Source organism: Panthera tigris, chromosome A2, assembly GCF_018350195.1.
Source record: "Panthera tigris isolate Pti1 chromosome A2, P.tigris_Pti1_mat1.1, whole genome shotgun sequence".
Lineage (NCBI taxonomy): Eukaryota > Metazoa > Chordata > Mammalia > Carnivora > Felidae > Panthera > Panthera tigris.
The window spans coordinates 26,777,578-26,793,401 of NC_056661.1; the positions used below are offsets into that span (position 1 = coordinate 26,777,578).

General features: G+C 35.1%; 2 long non-coding RNA genes across 2 annotated transcripts in view; one reads left to right on the plus strand and one right to left on the minus strand.

Moving 5' to 3' along the window:
• The window catches only part of LOC102969269, a 193,647-nt gene that overhangs the window by 20,168 nt on the left and 157,655 nt on the right, over positions 1-15,824 (plus strand). The window lies entirely within an intron of this gene.
• Positions 456-14,315, minus strand: LOC102969469. Its single transcript, XR_445332.2, has 4 exons — positions 14,256-14,315; positions 13,999-14,110; positions 8,335-8,422; positions 456-738 (listed from the first exon to the last, which is right to left on the minus strand). It is a non-coding gene; the product is annotated as an uncharacterized LOC102969469 (long non-coding RNA).

Below are 15,824 nucleotides of genomic sequence, written 5' to 3' on the forward strand. Positions count from 1 at the left end.
TCATGACCTGAGCTGAAGTTGGATGCTCAACAGACTGAGCCATCCAGGCACCCCAGTTTTTGTTGTTGTTGTTGTTGTTTGTTTTTTGTTTTTAAGAGAGCGTGCACATGCACCTGTGCACATGTGCATGTGTGTGTGCGAGAGCAAGTGAGTGAAGGAGGGGCAGGGGGAGAGGAAGAGAGAATCTTAAGTAGGCTCTGCACCCAGTGTGGAGCCCATTGTGGGGCTCTATCTCACAACCATGAGATCATGACCTGAGCCAAAATCAAAAGTCAAACAGTTAACCCACTGAGCCGCCCAAGCACCCCCCAGGCCTTTTAAAACAAGTATTTTAAAATAATTTTTTAGAACTTGAAATTAAGTGTAAGAAAACAAGTTTTCCTTTGTATATTATGGCCTCCTTAGACGTACTTAAAAAATCAAAAGTTCTGAAATAATTGTAAAATAGTCATCATTTTCATTAACTGAGGCTATGCTGCCATAACAAAATAATCCCCAAATCTCACAAGCTTAAAACAACAAAGTTTGTTTCCTGGTCTTTTAACTCATCTTGTATTGGTCAGCTGTAACTCAGTTTGATGTTGTCTTCATTCTGGAACCTATGCTGAGAGAACAGCCTCTACCTGGAACATTGCCAGTCTCATGGTAAAAGAAAATGCAGAATGTATTGGAATCATACAATGGCTCTTGAAGCTTCTGCTTGGAAGTGGCATATCTGGCTTCTCCCATTTTATTGGTCTAAGGAAATCATATGCAAAGCATGATGTCATGAAGAAGCGCCAAATATTTTGAACAATAGTAAAATATAATTCACCATACTCGACCTTCTTGGTCACAAATATTCATTTCCTTCCCTTTTGCATGTAAAATATACTCATTCTGTATCCAAGGTAGACGACTCAATAGTCTCATCCAATTGTACTATCAGACTCAAAATTCAGGATATTATGATAGTTTCTCTATAAAGCATGGATGTGATTCCTTTTCAGGGACAATGAAATATATTTTTATTTAAGCCAGTGTGATTGATGTTTCTCTTACATGCAGCAGAAAACATTACAATTTATAAAAATCTAGTATCATAGTTGTCTGAAATAAATAGAATACTGACAAAGCAGTTTCTTCAAGTTGGACTACAACTGCATCAGACTGATTCTTAAGATACTCTAAAATGGAAACTGCCTCTGAAATTCTTTTCAAGTATTATTTTAAATATGAAAAGACAACTTAAAAACTTTAACTACCAGAAACAAATGGATATACTGTTACCATTATGGCATCATAACTTGATGTTTTATTATTTAAGACTCATGATATTGGTTCTAATGATGCAAAGATCATTCAATAGGGAAACAATAATCTTTGGAGCAGATGGCTCTGGGGCTACTGGATATCCACATGCTAAAGAATAAAATTGTATTTCTCTTTCACCCCATATTCAAAAATTAACTCACAGTGGGTCAAAGACCTAAATGTAATGGTTAAAACCATAAAACTTTTAGAAGAAATCATATGTATCAATCATCAGGACCTTGGACTAAGAAATGATTGGTTAGATACATCACCAAAAGTACAAGCCACACACACACAAAAGATAATTAGATCATCAAATTGAAAAAAAAAAAAAACTGCTTAAAAGGACATACTCAAGAAAATGAAAAATTGAAAGACTGGGAGAAAATATTTATAAAATATTTATATGATAAAAGACTTGTATCCAGATTATAAAACACGGTTGCTAATCAATAATAAAAAGACACATAACCCAATTTAAAAGTGAGCAAAGGCTCTGAATAAACATTTCTCTAAATAAGATATGTAAAAACTAATATGCATATGAAAAGATGTTCAACATCCTTAGCCACTGGATAAAAATTAAACCCATGATGATATACCAGTTCACACCTACTAAAATGGCTGTAATTTAAAAAAGAAAAATGTTGGTGAGGATGTGGAGAAATTGCAATCCTCATACACAGATGACAGAAATGTAAAATGGTGCAGCTACTTTGAAAAACAGTTTGGCAGTTCCTCTAGAGATTAAATGTAGAGTTACCATATGACCTAGATTTTCTACTTATAGGTATATTCCCAAGAGAAATGAGAGTATATATCTACACAAAAACTTGTATGTGAAGGTTCATAGTAGTATTATTTATAATACTCAAAAAGTGGAAACCATGCGATATGGATATATACTACAACATGGATGAACTTTAAAAACATGCTAAGTGAAGGAAGCCAGACACAAAAGACCACATATTGTATGATTCCATTTATATTAAATAGACAAGTATATAGAGATAAATATTAGTGATTGCCAGAGGCTGAGGATAAGGGGAAATGAGGAATGTCTGCTAATGGGCACAGTGTTTCTTTTGGGGGTGATGAAAGTATTCTGGAATTAGATAGTGATGATGATTGTGCAACTCTATGAATATACTGAAACCTTGGGATTATACATTTTAAAAAGATAGTTTTTATGGTGTGTGAATTATATACCTATAAAACAAAAGATTCAAAGCTATGTGTGCCAGCTGAAAAAAAATTCAATTGTATTTCTATACAACGATAAATCAGAAAATGGAAAATATTATTCTATTCAATATATCAACAAAAAGAATTAAATACTTTTGGAATAAGTTTAATAAAAGAAATACAAGACTATTACACTGAAAATTTAAAAACTTTATTGAGAACAAAGAAGATCTAAATCAATGGAAAGACATTCCATATTCATAGATTGGAAGGTTCAATATGTTTAAGGTGAAAATTTTCCACTACTTGAGCATAGATTCAATGTAATCCCTGTCAGAATTTTTGGTGCCTTTTTGTATAAGTTGACAAGCAGATTCTAAAATTTATAGGAAACGCAAAACATCTACAATAGCCAAAAACGTTTTGAAAATTGGAGGACTGTCACTTTTCAATTTCAGAACTTACTATAAATATAGTTATCAGGACAGTGTGGCACTGACATAAGGGTAGACATATAGATGAATGGAGCACAATTGAGAGTCCAGAAATAAATGTGTATATTCATAGCCAATTGGTTTTTGAGAAATATGCTGAGGACATTCATTGGGGAAAGTATAATCTTTTCAACAAATGAATTTGGGACAATTGGATACCTACATGCAAAGACATGAACTTATACTCTCATTTCACACCATACATAAAAATAATAGTCTTAAATGTAAGCTAAAACAATAAAACTTTTAGAATAAAACGTAGTAGGAAATCTTTGAGACCTTGGGTTAGGCAAGGAGTTCTTAGCTATTTCTTTGCACAGCCTATAAAAGAAATAAATTAATATATTGAACATCAAAATCCAAAACTTTTGCATTTCAATAGTCACCATTAAGAAAATGAAAAAATTGGGACACCTAGTTGGTTCAGTCAGTTAAGCAAGCAACCAGCTCTTGATTTTGGCTCTGATCATGATCTGATGGCTGTGGGATGAGCCCACATCCGGTTCTGCACTGAATGTGGAGCCTGCTTGGGATTCTCTCTCTCCTTCTCTCTCTCTGCCTCCCAACCCCCGCTCATGCCCTCTCTCAAAATAAATAATAAATAAACTTAAAAAAAAAGAAAATGAAAAAATAATAGACTGAGGAAACACATACCTGATAAAGGTCTTGCACCTTCTAAGAACCCTTAAAACTCAATAATAATACAAACAGCTCAATAAAAAAAAAATGAGTTAAAGATATGAAAGACATTTTACCAAAAAATATATAGAAATGACTATTGAACATGTGAAAAGATGCTCAATAGCATTAGTTATTAGGGAAATGGAAATTAAAACCACAATGAGACACTATTTCACACCCACTACACTGGCTATAATAACTAAGAAAACAAATGTTTGTGAGGATGTAGAGAAATGGGAACACTTATACATTGCTGGTGGGCATGTAAAATTTTGTAGCCACTTTTGAAAATAGTTTGAAAGTTTTTCAAAAAGTTAAAACTACCAGATAAACCAGCAGATCAGCTCCTGGGTATCTACTGAAGAGAAATGAAAACATAAGCCCACACCAAAACTTGCATGTGAATGTTCATAATACCATTATTTATAATAGCCAAGAACTGGAAACAACTCAATTGTCCATTCACTATATTATATCCATGTAATTGAAATTATTCAGCAATAAAAATAACGTACTACTTACACAGTCTACATTATAGATAAACTTCAGAAAGAATGCAAAGTGAAGGGAACACATATTGTGTGATTGTGAACACATATTGTATGATTCTATTTATAGGATATGTCTAGGGAAAGCAAATTCATAGAGATAGAGAGTAGATTAGTGATTTCCTGTGTCTAGGAGTAGGAATCTGGATTTGGTATAAATGGGTTTGAGGGATCTTATTGGGGGGATCCAGTTGTTCTAAAAATTATTAATGGTGAAGATTGCACCACTCAGTAAATTTGCCAAAAATCACTTGAAAAGGGTGAATTTTGTGATATATATATATATATATATATATATATATATATATACACATACATATAGTGGTAAAGTTGTCTTTTTTTTTTTTTTTTTTGTTAATAATCACATGGTAATGTGCCAAAACACAGCAAGGGGATGAGGACAGAACAATTAAAAATGAAAGGGATCTTGGGTTTTGCTGCCAATTTAAAAGGATCACAACAGTGAGATGAAACCAAAATGATTTAAAATAATTTCTCTTTTGGTGCTTTCATTTCTGTCTTTGGTAGTCAGATTCAATGGTGACCATGGAACCTCTGTCATTTAGGAACCACACATATGCACAGAGTCTGATGCTGTCTGAAGATCTTGAAAAATGAAAGTCACAGCAAAACAAACAAACAAACAAACAAACAAACAAACAAAAACTACCAAAATACTCCAAAAGTTCCACTAGGTGCTACCATTTTCTAAGTCTTTTTAGGTCTTCATTTTGTCAATTACTTTATAATTCATATAGTTTCATGTAGTTGTTGTCTCCTCTAAATTTTCTCTAAAGTTACTTTCCAGGACCCAGATACTGTTTGACAGTGAAGATTTGTGTTTTCTCTGAATTTCTGAATTGAAATATTTTAATCTAAAGTAGCTTATGGAGATAATCATTTTAAAAACAAAGCATTGTACTTCTGGAGAGAATATTAATTTGGATGGTTTATTAAATAATTTATAATACTTAATATTCCTATTTAGTTCCTCTGAGATATAGTTGGTCTTATTTACTCATTCATGGACCTACGCATTGATTCAGCAAATATCTATTAAGTACTTATTCTTACCTAGTGCTAGGCTAGATGCTGGGATTATACCAGTTAACTCCACATGAGGAAAGAAAAAAAATAAACAAAGAAACAGTAATTTCACAAGATAGGATATCATACAAGAAAGAGTGGTCAAGGAACTTGATGTAGACTGTTCTATAGGTAGTCTCCTCTGGGGAGGTAGTAGGTGAGCTAAGATCTGAATGATAAGAACAAACACCCAATCACGTGAGGATTTGTGAAAAGAGCATTTTAGGTCACAAGACTATAAAAGACCTCTAGGGGTAATTGTGCCTGGACTGTTTCTGAGAATATAGAAGCCAATGTAGTTGGAATGTGATGATGTGGGAGTCGTATTTCATAGGTCATAATAAATAGTATGCATTTTGGTCTAATTGCAACAGAAAGGCACTGTAAAGTTTTTAAGCATGGCAGTAACATAATCTGATTTATATTTCAGATAGGTCAGTTAGGCTGCTCAATGGAAACTGGAATGGAGAGGGAGATTGAATGCAAAGTTAAAGCAAAAAGACGAAAGCCTTTTGCAACAGTCAGGAAAAGAGATGGTAGTATCTTGGACGATGATAATAGCAATAAAGATGGAAAAAGATGAGTAGATTTGATATTTTTCTTTAAAAGTTAGAGTTAATAATACTTCTTAATGGGTTAAAGGGATGAGGAGATAATATAAATCAAAGAGGACTTTTAAGTATTTGATGCCAAGAACTGGGAGGATGGTGGTTTCATTTACTAAGATGGGGAAGATTGGAGGAGAAACAAATTTGGTAAGGAAAATACAAGTTTTTCCTATTTTGGAAAGGTTGAATTTGTGATCCTATTCATCAGCCCAGTAGAATATCAAGTAGGCAGTTATATATTTAATCTGGAGCTCAAAAGACAGATCATATGATTGGACACATGTATCTGGGGGTTACTGCATAGAGATGTCATTTAAATCTTTAATTTCCTTTTTGTAAGGGTTATTAATTTATTTGGGGGAGGGAGAGGCAAAGAGAGAGGGAGGGGGAGAGAGAGAGAGAGAGAGAGAGAGAGAGAGAGAGAGAGAAACCCCAAGTAGGTTCCATGCTGTCTGCACAGAGCCTGACATAGGGCTCGATCTCACTAATGGTGAGATCGTGGATTGAGACGAAATCAAGAGTTGAATGCTAAACCAATTGAGCCACCCAGGCTCCCCAAAATGTCTCCATTTTTAGAGAGAAACTGACAATCCAGCTTTTGATGTGATATCTCACATTTTAAATATATCGGCTGGGGAGCGTGGGTTCAAGACAGAAGCGTAGGAAGATCCTGAGCTCACCTGCTCCCCTGGATACACCACCCACAACTACGTTTGAGACAATTATCACCAAAGGAGGCCTGAAAACTGGATAAACAGAGTCTACACAAGGGACAGCACCAAGATGGGCAAGAGAGGCAGAGACATGGTCTCACTAAGGGAAAAAACCACACCCAGGCATGGTGCTCTGTGGTCTGGAGGGATATCAAAAGGACACACTTTTCCCTGAGTTAGATTTGAGCTCCATATCAGGCACTCCAACCCTTAGATCCTGCACAAGAGAAATAAACTCCTAAAACATCTGGCTTTGAGAAGCAACAGAGAGGGGCGCCTGGGTGGCTCAGTCAGTTAAACATCTGATTCTTGGTTTTGGCTCAGGTCATGATCTCACAGTTCATGAGATAGAGCCCTACTTTGGGCTCTGCACTGACAGTATGGAGGCTGCATGGGATATTCTCTCTCTCTCACTCTCCAAGTAAATAAATAAACTTAAAAAAAAAAAAGAAAAGCAACAGAGAGTATGTCCAGGAAAACTATAGAACTATACAGATAAGAAAACCCACTCTTAAAGGTGCAGTATACAGACTCACTCAACTTAGAAACCAGCACAAAAACACCAGATTAAAAAAACCAAAGACCAGTGGTAAAGGAAACCCACTTATTAATCTTGGCATGCCAACAGGCTGGCAGCTGGGCCTCTGGGAACTGAGACACTAGTGGCAGCCACATTTGCCAGCTCATTCTGCTGTGCTGATCCCAGTGCTGTTGAACACCATTTTGAATCTACCCTCTAGACTACTATGTCAGGGAATGTGCCCCACTGAGAACCTGCCCAACCATATGTCTTGTCAGGCCTTGCAGCTGACAAAACAGTAACCCTGCCCACCAGCACATCCGTGGCAGTCATGGCCAAGACTCACAGCAGACTCAGTGAAAGCCATCCTTACACACCAACATGCCCACAGCAGTTACAGCTCTGCCACAACAGGAGGGTGAACACAGCCCACACAGGGAACAGCCCTGAAGTGCCTGACTCTGATAGCCAGTAGTGATTGTGTTTCTGGGCCCCACAGGACATCACCTACATAAGATCACTCCTTCAACACTGGGAAAACTAAAAAATATAAAAGACTGGGAAAACTACCTAAAACAGAAACAAGCACAGAAAGTAGGCAAAATGAGACTGAGGAATATGTTCCAAATAAGAGAACAAGACAAAATCTCAGAAAAAGAACTAAATGAAATAGAAGAGTAATCTACCCAATAATAAGTTAAAAGTAATGATCATAAATATGCTTACCAAACTTGGGAGAATGGATGAACACAGAACTATAACAGAGATAGAAAATATAAGAAAGTATCAATCAGAACTGAAGAATAAAAAACAGAAATGAAATATACAGTACAGGGAATAAATAGCAGATTTATTTTTCAGTGAACTGGAAAACAGGCTAGTGGAAAGCACCCAAACTGAACTGCAAAAAGAAAGGCTTTTTTAACAATGAGGATAGTTTAAGCGACCTCTGGGACAACATCAGTCACACTAATAGGGGTCCTGGAAGGACAAGAGAGAGACAAAGGGGCAGGAGGAAACTTATTTGAAGAAATAATAGCTGAAAACTTCCCTAATCTGGAAACGGATATCCAGTCCCAGAATTAACACAGTCTCAAACAAGAACTCATAGAGATCCATACCAAGACACATTACAATGAAAATGTCAAAAATTAAAGATAAGGACTCTTCAAAACAGCAAGAGAAAAGCAACCAGAGAAAAGTTACCTGTGAGGGAACCACTGTGAAACTGTCAGCTGATTTTTCAGAAGAAACTTTGCAGGCCAAAAGGGAGTGGCATGGTATATTCAAAGTGCTGAAAAGAAAAAACTTACAGTCAAGGATAGTCTACCCAGCAAGGTTATCATTCAGAATTGAAGGGGAGATAAAGATTTCCATGTGGTGTTGGGAAAACTGGGAAGCTACATGCAAAAGAATGAAACTGAACCATTTTTTTTTTTTACCATATACAAAAATAAACCAAAATGGATTGAAGACTTAACTATAAAACCTAAAATCATAAAACTCCTACAAGAAAACATAGGCAGTAGTTCTTTGAGATGGGTCTTAGTGACATTATTTTGGATCTGTGACCAAAGACAACAAAAGCAAATATAAACGGAGTTACATCAAACTAAAAATGCTTTTGCATATCGAAGGAAACCATCAACAAAATGAAAAGGCAACTTAGTGAATGCGGGAAGATATCCAAAAACGATCTATCTGATAGGGGTTAACATCCACAATATATAAAGAACTCTTAAAACTCAATTTAAAGATATCTTATTTAAAAATGGGCAGAAGAATTAAATAGGCATTCTTCACAGAAGACATAGAGGGCCAACAGACACATGAAAAGGGGCTCAACACAGCCATCAGGGAAATGCAAATTAAAACCACCATGAGTTATCACTTAACAACTATCAGAATGGCTAGTTTGCAAAAGAGAAGAAAGAACAAGTGTTGATGAAGATGTAGAAAAAAGGGAACCCTCGTTCACTGTTGGTGGGAATATAAGTTGGAGCAGCCACTATGTAAATCAGTATGGAATTTCCTCAAAAAATTAAAAATAAAACCAACATATGACCCAGCAATTCCACTTGTAGGTATTTATCCAGTGAAAGTGAAAACACCAGTCCAAAAAAACATACACATCCCTATGTTTATTGCAGCATTATTTCCAATAGCCATGAAATGGAAGCAACTTAAATGTCCATTGATAGATGAATGGATAAAGAATATACGGTGTGTGTTTGTGTGTTTGTGTGTATGTGTGATGACTTCCAGAGGGGATGGGATGAGGGAGGTGGACAAAATAGGTGAATGAGATTAAGAGGTGCCATCTTCCAGCTATAGTATAAATAAGATGTGGGGATGTACTATACAGCCTAGGGATTATAGTCAATAATATTGTAACAACTTTCTATGGTGACAGATGGTAACTAGACTTGTGATGACTATTTTGTAATATATATAAATATCAAATCAGTATGTTATACACCTGAAGCTACTATAATATTTTGTCAATTATTTTTCAAAAAATGTTGACAAGTTATTCAAAATTTAAATAACATAATGTTGGTGAAACCAAAGTGTTATGAATTTTGCCAAAAAGATCATAGCATGGAAAGCTCATGGAAAGGGCTGTCAAAGACTTGAGTTCTTGTCTTACTTTAACCTAACCAGGTACTTTAACTTTCCTGGCCTTAATTTTTCAATTATTGAAAGTACACTTCTATGACACAGTGTCAAGCATGATAATTAGAACTTTATGAAATACTAGCAGTGATCAAGTCCTGTGGATCTGAAGTGTAAATGCTAGATTGAGCCATATGAAATTACTGATAATTGGCCATTTTGGATCTACAAAAACATTAGTTTCATGTTATTCAACCTAATAGTTTTGTTTCACTTGAGTCTGAAAGCATGATGAACCAGGCATTGCTGTGCTGAGACATACTAGAATCTGAGGGAACAAAAAAAGTGTTCTCCTAAATTTTATAGCAAGGTCAGGAATTTGACCAGAAAGCCGTAGGCAGAGGACAAGAGCATTAATGGAGACAGAATAATGATTTGCCTTTTATTCCGCTGTAGCAGCAGCTAATTTGATCTGACTGAGCTCTTGTTTCTAGGTTTCTCACTTAGGTATTCATTCTCTAGACAGGCCTCCAGGTGGCTCATACCTGAGTCCATTTAGGAATCTGATTTGGATCTGAGTCATTTATATGTATGAAGATTATAAGCCTTCATTGTTTGTAAAATAATAATACTTTTAAATAAACAGCTCAAGTTCAAAGTGAAAAGAAATGAATTTCAACATGTGTACATTCATTTTTACCCAGAACAGTTAACTGAGTTTAGCATTAACCAAGCATAAAACATAGCTATGCACCAACTCTTTCAGTCTGAGTTCAACATCTCATGCATACCAGGTATAGGGTACTTAACAATAATTACCTTACTAGTTTAAAGTGGGCCTTACAGTAATCCACATTGTAATTTTTTTCCTACTCCCTGAGGCAATTAATTTTAAACTATAGCTAAGGCATGCAATCCAGATGTACATTGATTTCAGGCTGGGTTACTTGGTGTCAAATTCAGTTCTTTTGTTCATAAGGAAAATGAGAGCTCTACACCATTTGTGTCAATATAGTACTTTGTGCTTAAACATGTAGTATATATATATTGAGAAAATATGTAGAATCACCTCATATACATAAGGATATTTTAGTTCAAGAAATGCAATAGGTGTCCAATACAGAATGGTTGAATGAATAAACATGTGTTGAATATTTACCGTTAGCTTGATACTGTGATATCAAAATATAAAAAACCCTGCTCTGCCAGGAAAGTATGAGAATATCGGAGTATGGGAATGACATTGGTAGGGCAGCAGTGGCAGTGGCAGTCTTTCATTCTTTCAGTTTCGCAGAGTGGTCCTTTATGCTAGAATCTTAGTCTTAAGTCTAGTCCTCCTGGTCCTAGTCACTGTCCTCCTAGCAGTTCTGTGAGCTTCCACAAATCTCTTTAATGACCTGCTTCTCATTAATTGGCTAAAGTTGGTCTCCGTTGCTTGCAACTAAAAGCCTTGTGTGATTCAAGGGAGAACCCCCAGTGCAAGCAAGATGTCCTTTTTATAGATAGGATATTTTTGCAATGAACCTGAGGGGACTGACTATGCTTAAGGAGTAAAACAGGATGAAGATTTTTGAAATAACTGGGCACAAAAGTTTTTTCCCTAAGGTTTTTAAAAAGGAAACGAGATCACTTCTACAGTGTACCTAGTGTGGCAATAAAGTCCACCAGGCTTGTTGTCAAGGGAAACATTTAGTGGGTGGGCAAACCAACATTTATTCACTTCACTAGCATCATTATATGAAATTTGAAAAATAATGGTCCTAATTCATCAACTACTTAAAATTTTTTTAACAGTTATTCATTTTTGAGAGACAGAGAGAGATAAAGCGTGCATGGGGGAGGGCCAGAGAGGGAGGGAGATGGAATCTGAAGCAGGCTCCAGGTTCTGAGTTGTCAGCAGAGTCAAACGTGGGGCTCAAACTCACACACCAGGAGATCATGACCTGCGCGGAAGTCAGACGCTTAACTGACTGAGCCACCCAGGTGCCCCAGCTATTTCAACTACTTTTAAATTAGGTTCACCTATTTGCTATGATACTGAAGTTCATAACACCTTAGGCAGATTTAGAGAGATTTCAGTGAAATGGTTTAAGATAAAAAATCTCCATGAATTGATTACAACAGGAGTTTATTTGTAAAATTCGTTTGCATGGCATAATTCATTCCTCAACTTTGCCAGATAAATTTGCTGTTGCTGTAGTTGCTAGATATCTGATTCATTCATTTTGGTATAAACTCAGTAGTAAAATTTTGCTTATAACCATATATAAACTTTCCATGGATAATCAGTTTATCTAATGGAGAAGAAGCTGATACTGACTTCATTGAAACAGTTTACTTTTTTTACATGTGAAGAAAAAAATGAACATTTGTTAACACAAAATTATTTGTAAAGGTATAATTTATTTAAACAATAATTTCTTTATAGTATTGTCCTATAGGTATGGTTTCAAAATGTTTATGTTTTGGGGAGTGTGGGTGGCTCAGTTGGTTAAGTAAGTGTCAGACTCTTAATTTTGGCTCAGGTCATGATCTCACAGTTTGTGAGTTTGAGCCCCACATTGACAGTGTGGAACCTGCTTGGGACTTTCTCTCCTCTCTCTGCCCCTCTTGCACTTTCTCAGAATAAATAAATAAGCTTAAAAAGATGTTTATGCTTTAAAGCATCCGCTAAAAATGTTAATGTCCAAAGTGAATCTTCAGAGATGTAAAAATTCCATTATCTCTTTGTTAATAAATATTCAGCATTGATAGGATATCAGATCTGGCTGACTGCTTGTCAAGAATGTTGTAGAAAAAAATGTAATCATTGGGTGATAGGACCATTGAATTAAACACATGACTTTGAGATTCCTTCAAATCTTGAAATTCTATGAGCATCTATGATATACAGTAAGAAATAACAAATTAAGACTCATAGTTTAACAAATACTTTTTATATCTGTGTAATTTTAATTCCATCTCAAATTTTAAAAGCTGGATAAAATTTTAGTAATATAGCTATTCTTTATAGAAATTGCCTTTATTAAAATAATAGAATTAAATGAATTGAGACTTCCAGAAAATTATCTAGTCCATTACAAGTTCCTAGTTAAATATAAAACGTTGTAATTTTAAACAAAAACAGTATTTTCAACACTCACCTTTAAATTTTTGGTTTTATTTAAATTCTTTTATGTATAATTTATATCATATGTAATATTTAATAGTGTGTATATATTATATATAAATGTTTTATGCATATATAGATATAATGTATGTTTGTCATATGTACACACATTATATAAATAATGTATATATTTATGTATGCTATTACATATAGTATATATATTATATGTACATACACAGATATATATATATGTATGCACATACACATATATATTTGTATATATTATATATATAAATGTTCTATCTCCAAAACATCTCTTAAATCCATTTCTCCCCAGCTTTTTTGTAACATTTCCTAATTCAAGTAACTATCATGTTGTACCTGGGCTGCTGCCATAGCCTTCTCCTGCTGTCCCTGCTTCCACTTTTGCGCCCCCTCCAGGCAGCCAGAATGAACTTTTGAAACTGTCAATCATATATGTAATTCTTCTCCTTAAAATCCTTCTGTGGCTTCCCTCTGCCCTTAGTATATAATCCTAGTTCCATAAAATGTCCAACAAAGCCCTCCAAGCTGTCACATGTGCCTACATCTTCAATTTCATCTCTATCCTTAGTCTCTTTTATTCTCTCAGCATTTTTTCTGTTTACAGGAATATAGAATTATAATTTACATGCCACACAATTAACCCTCCTAAGTTGTAAATTCAATAGATTTTAATATAGCCAGAGAATTGTACAACCTTCATGACAATCAATTTTAGAACATTTTCGTCACTCCAGAAGAAAACCCAGTACCCCATAGCAGTTATCCTCAATTTACCGCCAACACTCTTAGCCCTAGGCAATACTAATCAACTTTCTCTCAAGTTTTGCCTATTGTGGATATTTTATTAAGTGACATCAAACAATGATTTTTATGACCGACTTCTTTCACTTGTTTTCAAGGTGCATCCATGTTGTAGTGTGTATCAGTACTACATTTTTTTTTATTATAGGATAATGCTCCATTGTGTAGATGTATCACATGTTATGTATTCATTCATCAGTTGATGGATATTTGAGTTGTCTCCATTTTTTGTCTATTGTGAATAGTGCTGCTATGAACATTCATGTACAAGGTTTAAGTGGGCATATGTTTTTATTTACCTTCGATATATACCTAGGAGTAGGATTGCTGGGTCATATAGTAACTCTATGGTTGCAGTAGTCCTCCCTTGTCCATGGGGCATGGATATGTTCCAAGACTTCTAGCGGATGCCTGAAACCACAGATAGTGGTGAACTTTATATATAGTATGTTTTTTCCTTTACATACTTATCTGTGATAAAGCATAATTTATAAATTAGGCACAGTAAGGGATTAACAATAACTAATAATAGAATAGAACAAATATAACAACATACTGTAATAAAAGCTATGTGACTGGTCACTCTCTCAGAATATCTTGTACTGTTCTCACCTTTCTTCTTGTGATGATGAGAGATGATAAATGCCTATGTGGTAAGATGAAGTGAGGTGAATGACATAAGCATTGTGATGTAACATTAGGCTACTGTTGACCTTCTGATGCTTTGTCAGGAGGATCATCTGTTTCTGGACTGCAGCTGACCATAGATAAGTGAAACTGTGGGAAGCAAAACTGTGGACAAGTGGGGGGACTACTGTAATCTTGAGGAACTGCCAGATTGTTTTCCAAAGCAACTGTGCCATTTTATATTCCTACCAGCTGTGGATGAGGGTTCCAGTTTCTCCACATTCTTGCCAATACTTGTTACCATTTGTCCTTTTTAGTATGGCCATCCTAATGGGAAATGTTATCTGCTTTCTAGCCATTTTTATATCTTCTTAGGAGAAATATCATTTCAGAACTTTTGCCCATTTAAAAAATTTGGGTTGTATTTTTCCTTAATGAATGGTGAGAGTTATTTATATATTCTAGATAGAAGTTTCTTATCAGATGAATGATTTACAAACATTTTTCCCCATTCAATGGATTGTATTTTTCCTTTCTTGATAATGTCCTTTGAATAACAAATGTTCATAATTTTGATGAAAACCAATTTATTTTTTTCTTTTGTGGCTTGTGCCTTTGGTCTCATATCTAAGAAACCATTGCTCAACCCAAGATCATGAACATTTAAACCTATGTTTTCTTCTAAGAGTTTCGTTTTTAAGCTCTTACAATTAGGTCTTTGATCCGTATTTAGTTAATATTTGTATATAGTATGAGGAAGGGACCCAACTTCACTCTTTTGCATGTGGTAATCCAGTTATCCCAGCACCATTGTTGAAAAGGCTATTCTTTCCCTATTTGGTGGTCTTGGCACCATAGTCAAAAATCAGTTGATCATAGATATATGGTTTATTGCTGGGCTCTCAAATCTGTTCTATTAATCTATAAGTCTATTTTTATATCAGTACCACACTCTGGATTACTGTGGCTTTGTAGTAAGTTTTGAAATTGAGAAGGTATGCATCATCCTACTTTGTTCTTTTTTTAAAGATTGTTTTGGATATTCTAATTTTCTTGCATTTCCATATAAATTATAAGATCAACTTGTCAATTTCTGCAAAAAAGGCATCTAATATTTTAATAGGAATTGTCTTGAATTTGTTCATCACTCTGGGGTATATTTCCATTTTATTTTATTTAAAAAAATTTTTTTAAGTTTATTTTTGAGACAGAGAGAGATAGAGCACGAGTGGGGAGAGACAGAGAGAGAGGGAGACACAGAATCTGAGGAAGGCTCCAGGCTCTGCGCTGTCAGCACAGAGCCAGATGCAGGGCTCAAACTCATGGACCGCAAAATCATGACCTGAACTGAAGTTGGATGCTCAACCGACTGAGCCACCCACGTGCCCCTATTTCCATTTTAATAATACTACATCTTCAATAATATATTCTAATATGGGATGTCTTTTCATTTATTTAGATCTTCTTTAATTACTTTTGATGATATTTTGTAGATTTT